Here is a 10,079-nt window from a genome sequence, read left to right on the forward strand (position 1 = left end):
CCTCCCCACAGTATCTATGCGCCTTAATGGGAGTGAGTGAAGGGAAAAGCGTGGAGTGGAGAGAGGCCGCATCGCAGCCGAGATAAAAAGCGTATCTTATCAGCTCCACATTTGGGCGCGGATGAAATCTGTCCAAAATGAACACCTGGGTTCGTATGTTTGAGCCTATCACAACCGAGGAGGGGAAGAGGAAGCCAACAGGCCCCCCCACTAGCATGGTTACCAGGCAACCAACCCCAGCCCCTGCGTCCTGTTGCCTTGGTTACGGTAAGTGGAGGGGTTTTGGTCACTGATTAGCCAGGAACACCTTGATTCTTGAAAATAACTCCCAAGAGCCCCTGCCTGGTCGGGACTGGGTGGGAGCCCCGGCCCACCCACCAAGGGGAAGAGGAAGCCAACAGGCCCCCCCACTAGCATGGTTACCAGGCAACCAACCCCAGCCCCTGCGTCCTGTTGCCTTGGTTACGGTAAGTGGAGGGGTTTTGGTCACTGATTAGCCAGGAACACCTTGATTCTTGAAAATAACTCCCAAGAGCCCCTGCCTGGTCGGGACTGGGTGGGAGCCCCGGCCCACCCACCACCCCCCTCCAGGCCACCTTCACCAGCTCCCCACCCTGCCAATGGGAAATTCTGAAAGGTGGATTTTTTTTTTCTTTTAAACTACTTTTCCAACACTGCAATCCTTCCCACTCTAGCCCTCAGCCCTCTTTCAGAGAGGAGTCTATACCCTACCCTGAGATTTGCAATCCCCTCCCAAGCCCTTTAATATTCCAGGAGAGGTTCTCTCCCCACCCACCCTTTTTTTCCCCTTTAACTGAGCAAACACGTGTGCTCTTTACAGAGGAGGAGACTGAGAAACTGGCCAAGGGCGTATGCTATTGAGAGAGATTTTCTCCTTGGTCAGGCAGTCACCCCCTGCATGGGGGAAGAGGCTGACTTCCGGATCACCCCTACTTTTTACCTGGACCTAGAGACCACAGAGAAAGCATGCATAGGTAGAAATAGGGCTCCCTTAGGGGACAGCCACTGGCATCCCCATGGTGAGTTCTGCAAGATTCTCTTTTCTTCCTCCCCAGCTTTACTCTCCTAAATTAGCCAGTATGGCACTTAGAGCTTTTACTCCTCTGACCCGTCCCATTTCCCTTGATTGACAAATATTGACTCTCCTTTTTGCCCGTCAGCCTCGTCTGCCGGTGTGTGCTGGTAACAGCTGGATGGGAAATGATTTCACCTAGAATTTGCCAAAGGCAGCTGTAGCATTCTCAGTAGGATTTAAGGGGGAGTTGCTAGTAAGTTATTCGAACCACTTGTGTTCTAAGATCTATTTATCTAGCATACATCGCGTTCAGACTTTTCCCTTTCCAAAATAAAAACTTGTTTCAAACTGAGCCATCCCTAACACATGGATAGCGAAAATCTCCATGTTTAACTATTGTATTTTTTTCCATCTGTAATCCCCTATATCTTCACCTTTTTCTGTCATTCATTGCACATATATATATATATACGCACACATATATAATCTCACTCTAAAAAGACCCATAATGTACTGGCTAGATACAGATTTAGAGACATTTACATTAAAATGCTTCGCTCACATGTTACTATGGAAACTTCCTTTTGGGTCAGACTAGACAGCTGGTCTGCTTTTTGTACTTTTCTTCCTCAAAGACATGCTTGCTTTTATGAATTCTCTGGGGCAGTTATCGTTGATCACATCAATAAGGACCCATAGCAACAGTAGTTTTTTTTTTTTTTTAATATTTCCCTTTCTACTCATTTTCTTTATGAACAAAGGGTCTATTTTCCTTTCAAGAAGACAACTGCGATCTTATTGGCCAAAAAGGAAGCAACCATCTCTTATTGGTTGGTGTGTGCTGCCTTGTCAACCAATGAGAGGATGCCATTTATTCTTTTCTGACTAGCAAGTGAACTGGGTACCCAGAATGATGGAGTCATTCTCAGTTCCATCCAGAGAGGACAGAACTGTGGGTCTAGGATCCAGGCTCTGGGATTGACTCTGCTAATCCAGGTGACATTTGACTTGCGAGGGGAAACTCTTCTACCTGTAGGTATCTGCAGCTTACTGGAACATACCTGCATTATACATTGTTCATATAAAATCATGAGCATCTTTCCATGTCAGTGCAGGTTATTGTTACATTTTTTTTGGAGGAGAGATTTCTTGCTATAGGGCACGTGACATGCGCTCGCCAGAAAGACATAGAGAGACAGAGAGACAGAAAGCAAGAAATCACCCGCTGGGGGGATGGCCACGCGGCAATCCCTTCTCCATTCTCCTCTCGGAATCCTGGGCAGGCACGCACACATGGGCCCGGCATGAGAGTAAGCCACCGGGTCCTGGACTCGAACTGCAGCTGACTACATAGGAGTCCAGAAACATAGCCATTATGCCAGCTGCAGGTCCCTTTTTGTTTTTTTTTAGTGCAGGTTATCATTACCAGCACACTGAGGGGCTGGGGATATTTGTGGTTTCTGCTAAGGTATAAAATTGGGTTGTCACCAGGGATGAGCGAATAGTATTAATGGCTATGTCGCTGGACTCCCATGTAGTCGACCACAGTTTGAGTCCCGGACCCGGTGGCTTAAACTCACGCCGGGTGCGTGTGTGTGTGTGTGCCCAAGATCCCGAGAGGAGAATGGAGAAGAAGGGACTGCAGCATGGCCATCCCCCCTGGGGGGTGATTTCTCGCTTTCTGTCTCTCTGTCTCTCTCTGTCTTTCTGGCGAGCACACGCACCCTATAGCAAAAACCTAACAAAAAAAAAAGTAAAAAAAAACAAATTGGTTGTCACCAATAAGGAGATGGTGAAAACCACGGGGATGAGCACAGAAAGCTAGAAGAGGAAAGACCTGTGCTGTCTGTGCTGAACAGATACCTCAGCTTGGAGATACATTCTGCTCAGTTTGGTGTCTTCTGGGCGTCATTTTTTCAAGAATTATTTATTTTTAAATTTTAGTTATTATTATTATTTTTTAATTCACCAGAGAGTGAGAAAGAGAGAAAGTGAGAAACCAAGCAGCCAGATCCAGGACTTAAACCATGGTTGGCCATGTGGGAGTCCAGCGCCTCAACCACCACGCCACCTGCCACCACCCCCAACACCCTCACACTCTTATATATTTCTCTGCTTTCATTCTTCACAGCTGCCCTTTGGGCCTGAATTTTTAGTGGTTAGCAGAAACACTGAGTGGACGGAGATAAGGGCCCTCTAATTCAGCGTAAGAGCAGGCCCGTTGCTTCCCAGGGAGGCGTGTGGTTGATGGGTGACAGGAACACCTGGGACGGGAGATTATCCCAGTCCCTCGTGGCACTGGACTTAGGCACATCTGATATGCTTTTCCTTCTCTGCACTGAATAGCCCTCTTCCAGGATGCTTGCGTTAGTCTCCACATCTCTGAAAGAGTCCAACCTTTCCCCTTCCAGAACAGCATCTCTGACAGCGGCCTGGAAAAAGCCTTCATGTGAGTATAGACACCCTCGATCGGTCTTCTCTTGTTTTTCTTTTTCTTCATACATGCTAGAACTGTGTGTGTGTGCATGTGTGTGTGCGTGTGTGTGTATGCGCGCGTGAAAGAGAAATGAGCACCCTCCATGGGGTCTGGTCCTGTGGCAATCCCCCTCCTCCAATCCTCCAGGCTATAGATCTCTGACACACACGTGTGCATCTGACATGCGTCAGGCCGTTCCGCCAGGACCTGGACTTCAGTCACATGTGGGATCCTGTCTCCCCTGAGCAGTGCACCTCCATGGAGCCACAAAGCCAGCATGGTCAGTCTTCTTGGTTCTTGGCTAAAGGGGATGGTGGGAGTGGACAGATGCCTGGTTACTATGGTGCTATTAAGAACCATCTCGGGACCAGCAGTTAGCATAGTGGCTATGTCACTGAACTCCCATGTAGTTGACCACGGTTCGAGTCCTGGACCCAGTGGCTTAAACTCATGCTGGGCGCGTTGTGTGCATGCCCAAGATCCCGAAAGGAGAATGGAGGAGAAGGGATTGTAGCATGGCCATCCTCCCTGGGGGGTGATTTCTCACTTCCTGTCTCTGTCTCTCTCTCTTTCTGGCAAGCGTATGAGCCCTATAGCAAAAACCTCTCCAAAAAAAAAAGCCACTTCTACTGGCCCCATCTGTGCCAGAGTTCAGCAAGACTGTGAGCCCTCATGCTAGACTACAAGCGCTTCGACAGGGGGGTACTGGTCGTGTACAGCTTTGATTTCCTAGAGCTTAGTTGTGCTTAAAGTAGGGGGCCCAGTGAATATTTGAACTAAATCCTACCAGCTAGTGGCTAGACCAGTCCCTTGGCTTCCTTCTGCTGAGAATGGCGACGTGAGCTCTGGACACCCCCGACTCCCAGTCAAAAACTTCATATTCCCCAGCCCTCTTCACAAAAGAAAATGAAGTCTCCGTTCATTGTTACCATGGTTACACGGAGTGGCCACACGGATGATCCCTGTCACCCATTACTGTCATGAAGTAAAAAGAGAGGAGGGGTTTGGGAATCGTTGTCATGGAGGAAACCATGGAAACAAGCGTTGCTAAGGGGACAGCTCTAAATTTAGGAAGGGAACTTGAAGTGGGGGGTGGGAGTGGGTGGGCTCAAGGGCAGGTCCCTTTTTCAAGGTACATTTCCCTGGGGCCACACCAGCCTCTCTTGCTGTTTGGCATCTACGTATCTATCACCAGCCCAGATGGAGGTCAGAGAGTTCGAGAATTTTAGAGAACTGGGACCACCATCGGCTCAAGTCCATCTTCATCAGGCCTGCAGGGACACGCCAGTGAAATCTATGCTGTTCGCCCCCCCCACGAGCCTACTCTAAGTCTGAACTCTGCCTCTGTGCCTGTCAGTTTGAACGCCATGGGCCAGGCTGTGTGCTGGGCACTGGGCTCGAACTATGAGCTGGTGTGTCTGTTCTCACGGATCTGACAGCAGAGCAGTGACGGGCTTGGTGGCTTACGGGCCAGGGCCACTCACGTGGGCTGGGGTAAGACTGCAAGGAGTCCAGTACCAGTTTCCTCACTCTTTTTAGTTTTTAAAGAATTATTTATTTGTTCCTCTGTTATTATTTATTTTTCCATTTGACCAGAGAGAAAGAGAAAGAAAGGGAAAATGAGAAAGCAAGCCGCCAGGTCCAAGATTCGAACTGTGGTCAGCCATGTGAGAGTCCAGCGCTCTTAACCTCCCCACCACCTGCCAGCCTCCATGCTTGTCTAACTCTCTGGGGGTCTGTTACCGCCTAAAGTATATATATTATAATCAGGTTTGTTTTTTTTAAAATAATTATTTTATTTAAATTTATTTATTTTTATTCATTTATTCAAATTTGACCAGAGAGCGACAGAGTGAGAGAGAGAGAAGGTGAGAAAGCAAGCCACCAGTTCCAGGATTCGAACCACAGTCAACCATGTGGGAGTCCAGTGCCCTTAACCCCCACGCCATCTGCCGGCCCCAATAATCAGGTCTTTGAAACAATAAGCCACGGAGGATGTACTGACCCTCTCTCAACAGCAGCAACGAGACAGACAGTTCTTTCTCCTTCCAGAAGAAATGAAAGACAGCAAGCCCCTCTCTGTCCTCTGACGGGTTAAGTGGTAGGTGAGGGGTGAGGTCTTGGTTCCCTTTGGAACCAGCATCCCATCAAGACGTGGTGTGAAGGGAGGCTTACACTCCTGGGGAGGGATACCTCTCCCTTACAGCCCCCACAAAATAACTTCTTGGTGCTTCCTCAGGCCCCGGCAGGACTGTGCCCTGTCCCAGGCGGACAGGGGAGGGCAGAGCCTCAGTGCTGGGTACGGCCAGGCTTCTCCACGGGCCCTCCTGGTCTGAGTTTCTCCCTCTCCAGGTAAGCCCTTCCCCACTCTGGATGAAGAGGGCAAACCGAAGGACGGAGGGTGGGCTGAGAAGGAAGAGCTCACAATTAGAAGAAGAGCTAAGAGCAGCACCGATCCGGAAGGGCAATTATCGTCTGGCTGCCGCAGACAGACAAGGAGGGCCTTGATGCTGAGCTCCCAGGCTCTTGTGGCTTCGGCTAATTAAGGAGCGGATGTACCTTGTCAGCGCAATTACAGGCTGGCCAGGCAGCAGGGGTCTCAGCGCTCCTCCAGGGGCTACTGCAGGGGAAATGGACCCGGGCTGGAATTCTACTCCGCCCCCGTCCACAACCTGTCCTCCTCCTTCCCTCTCTTCTACTCTGCGTGCCCCAGCCCACCTCCCCAACTTCATTCTGCGCGATGACTCAGCAGGCGCTGGGAGGCTGTCCACACCAGGCCACAACTGAGGACTTGCGGGGACAGGGACAGGCACCTGGGGGGGGGGCACGGCCACCTGGAGCTCTTTCTTCCCTTCTCCATGAGAAGGTACACACCGTGCTTTGCGATTAATGAAGAGAAGGCAGAGAAATGAACCATCTGCCTGCTTTCCTTTAAAACTTACAGTCCCCTCATTATTAATTTTTAAATTTGCCAGAGGGCACCTGTGCCTGCCGGAAGGAGGAAGAGGGAGCAAGCACCTCCCACCACCAGGAGGTATGGTCGTTCCTAATCCCTTCCCCTCTGTTTCTCGGTTGGTTGGGATTTGGGGCATGCATACATGTTTTCCAGCTACCAAGGTGGGATCCCACGTGGGATCTTGCTCCCTTAACCACTAGGCTACAGGACTGGGCCCCTATTATTTTTGTTCATTTAGGTTTTTGCCATAGGTTTTATTTATTTATTTAGATTTCTGGTGTCTGCTTACCAGAGGGAGACAGAGAACAGGAAAGTGAGAAATCACCTCCTGGGGAGGGGATGGCCACACCACAATTCCTTCTCCATTCTCCTCTCGCGATTTTGGACACATACACATATACGCCTAGCATGATGTTCGAGCTGCTGGGCCCGGGACTAGAACCACAGTCAGCCACGTAGGACTCCAGCTCCAAAAACACCACACCACCAGCTGGCCCCCAGGCCACTATTATTAAAGAAAGTATCTTCATTATAGATAAGAGAATACTGAAGGAAAAAGAGAGAGAGAAAGAAGGAAAGAAAGTTTTTCTCCCACCTGGGGACAGACTCTGGAGTATTCAGAGGTGGGGGACAGTTGGTAAGTGAGGACGAAAGCCAGCCCTGCCAGAACATCAGGAAAATGGCTGACTCCGTAGCTGGCCCAAGGCTGGGGAGGGGGCTGGCCACCCGGTGACTTGCAGAACTGGACGCGACGTGGACCGGCCAGCCCCGTCTGGAAGACTAGTGATTTTGTTGTTGTGTCACTATACTCAACAACAAGTCCCAGTCTGCCACATGGCACCGGCCTCTGCGGCGAGCGGGAAGCAGAGGACTCTCCTTCCACGTGTTCCTGTCTGTGCCTCCTAGACAACACCTTGGGGACCACCTTATCGCCCCTCAGCGGAAGTGCACCTTGGCCAGGCTCTTCCAGAAAGGAGGAGATGGACTGTAGCGTGAGAGGGGAAGGGGACACAGGGTCTCGGGCCCTGGGGTGCAGTGGGCCTCTCACCGCTGACTAAAAGGCAGGAAGAGGGAATCCCTTAGTTACTCGCTCACTCACCCAACAGCCATGATGGCGCACCATAGTGGGAGGTATGATGTGACCCCATAGCCAGGGCTCCCAGCCCTGGTGTCTCTATGCCCAAAGAGCCAGCTGTGCAGCCCACAGGGGTGTGAGCTCATGACCGAGGTGCCCAGGTGCCCACTGGCCTGGTCACAAGCTGGGAAAACGGCTAGGCTGAGTGCCTGGGGCCTGTCCGGCACCTGGATGTGTGTGGGGGACTTCATGGGCCCAGGATCAGTACTACTGAGCTCTCAGATGTCATCGAGGGGAAGGCTGGGGTGGAGAAGCCTTGTCCCCTGTGTTTGGGACATCCCCCACTAAGGTATAAATGACGGTCCGCTCAGGTGAGAGAGGGGAGCGCCCTCTGCTGGTCTCACGTTCCCTGATCTTTTCCCCAACCTCCACAGCTCCTAGGGTCAGAACTTCCTGGGTGCACCTGTGTGTTTTCAGGCCAGCCAGGGATACGAACCCACAGCAGGTCACATGGCTTCCAGCACTACAGGCAGGTATGCCATGGGACTGCACCACCCAGGGCCCCACCCTTCTTTTTTTCTTTCCTTCCTTGCTTCCTTTATTTATTTATTTTTCTTTTTGAGAGGTTTTTGCTATAGGGCGCATGCACTCGCCAGAAAGACAGAGAGAGAGACAGACAGAAAGTGAGAAATCACCCTCCCAGGGGGTTGGCCACACGGTAATCCCTTCTCCTCCATTCTCCTCTCGGGATCTTGGGCACGCATGCACACACACCAGCATGAGTTTAAGCCACTGGGTCCGGGACCCAAACCGCGGTCAGCTACATGGGAGTTCAGCGACATAGCCATTATGCTAACTGCTGGTCCCCTTTCTTTCTTCCTTTCTTGTTTTTTTAACATAGGGCACCTGCACACACAGAGAGACAGAAAGAGGGAAAGTGAAAAATCATCCCCCAGGAGGATGACCTGGCCACAATCCCTTCTCCATCTCCTCCTGCAATTTTGGGCACACACACACACATGTGCCAAACTTGATTTTTCAAGCCACCAGGTCTGGGACTCGAACAGCAGTCAGCCATATAGGAGTCTAGCACCTTAACCACTATGCCACCTGTTGGCCCAGCCCTAACCTTTCTTAATGCCTTTGCCTGGGGAGCATCTTACCCTGAGGTGGGTACTGAGTCCCCATGGTGATACTCTCAATGGAAATGAAGATTTTAAAATTATTATTATTATTATTATTATTATTATTATTATTATTATTATTATTATTACTGATTTTGCTATAGGGCACATGTGCTCACCAGAGAGATTGAGAAAGTGAGAAATCACCTGCCCCCGGGAGGATGGCCACACCACAATGCCTTTTCCTCATCTCCTCTCGAAATTTTGGGCATGCATACATAAGCCCTGAGCTGTTTCTTTTCTTCTTTTTTCCTTAAATAATTATTCTATTTAATTTTATTTATTTCAATTTGACTAGAGAGGGACAGAGTGAGTGAGAGAGAAAGCCAGCTGCCAAGTCCAGGACTCAAACCATGGTCAGCCATGTAGGAGCCCAGGGCCCTTAACCACCATGCCACCCACCAGCCCCCACCCACCCCAACATATTTCTTTCAAGCCACTGGGTCCAAACTTGAACCGCACAATCAGCCATGTGAGATCCAGTGCCTTCACCACCACACCACCTGCTCGTCCAATGAAAATGAATTCTGTTAAGTAACAAATCCAACCACCCTTCCCGCTCCTTTCTGAGTATGTTCCCGCTCTCTTCCATCCGCACACGGAACACTGAAGCATCTTAGGAGTCAGACTGGGGGGGGGCACTTCAGGGAATGCTAAGAAGGCAAGGGGTAGCTGAGCTCAGCCTGCCTCACCCCCGGCCAGCTGTGTGACCCGAGGCAAGGCGCTTGCCCTCTCTGAACCAAGCCAGTCCTTCACTTCCACCCAGAGGCTGTCACTGCCTCAGCTGCCTCCTCCCCATTTCCTGCCCCTTACATTTTTCTTTACTCTTAACCCTGCCTGGAGCCAGTGGGCAGCAAGTCCTATTAAAAATCTCATTCACACTTGAGAAGTCTGCAAATTGGTGTCACCCAGCACGTGTCTGTCCCTCACAGGGGGTGGGGTCACAGACTGGGCAGGAGAGACAGAGCTGGGGGACAGGTCAGGACAGGAGGGGAGTCTCTCCAGGCCGTCCTCAGCATCAGGGCTGCCGTGGAGTTGGAAGGCAGACATCCTGCCTCAGTGAGACATACGTGGAGGAGGGAAGTGAGAGACGCTCCTGATTCGAGAGATGGGTAGGGGAGGTTGGGGGAGGTGTTGGCTCTGCGGTCCAACGTGCCCGATTCTGTCCTGGTTCTACTGCTCACCACTGTGGCTTAGACCCAGCCACTAACGTCTCTGCTTCCTCCATGGTAATTGGCCGCGCCTACCTTAATAGGTTGGTAGGATAATTAGGCAAGAGAACTGTCAGGGTTCATAAGGGCACGCGTTCATACTCAGCGTGGGTCTCTGCCACCTCCTCCCTCATAATTTGT

The 10,079-nt window shown here is 50.8% G+C and overlaps 1 long non-coding RNA gene and 1 other non-coding gene across 2 annotated transcripts in view; both read left to right on the forward strand.

The window, feature by feature from the left end:
* The window catches only part of LOC102482825 (uncharacterized), a 6,089-nt gene extending 266 nt beyond the window's left edge, over nucleotides 1-5,823 (forward strand). Inside the window, exons 2-4 of the long non-coding RNA XR_335206.2 lie at nucleotides 3,383-3,485; nucleotides 3,660-3,792; nucleotides 5,752-5,823. This is a non-coding gene — a long non-coding RNA (uncharacterized LOC102482825). The remainder of the gene's footprint in view (nucleotides 1-3,382; nucleotides 3,486-3,659; nucleotides 3,793-5,751) is intronic.
* Nucleotides 5,824-7,241: 1,418 nt separating this feature from the next.
* On the forward strand, nucleotides 7,242-7,303 carry MIR7-2 (microRNA mir-7-2). The gene has a single exon (NR_129413.1). It is a non-coding gene; the product is annotated as a microRNA mir-7-2 (primary transcript).
* The last annotated feature ends 2,776 nt before the right edge of the window (nucleotides 7,304-10,079 follow it).

This window comes from Tupaia chinensis, unplaced genomic scaffold (genome assembly GCF_000334495.1).
Source record: "Tupaia chinensis unplaced genomic scaffold, TupChi_1.0 Scaffold000359_1, whole genome shotgun sequence".
In the NCBI taxonomy this organism is placed as follows: domain Eukaryota; kingdom Metazoa; phylum Chordata; class Mammalia; order Scandentia; family Tupaiidae; genus Tupaia; species Tupaia belangeri.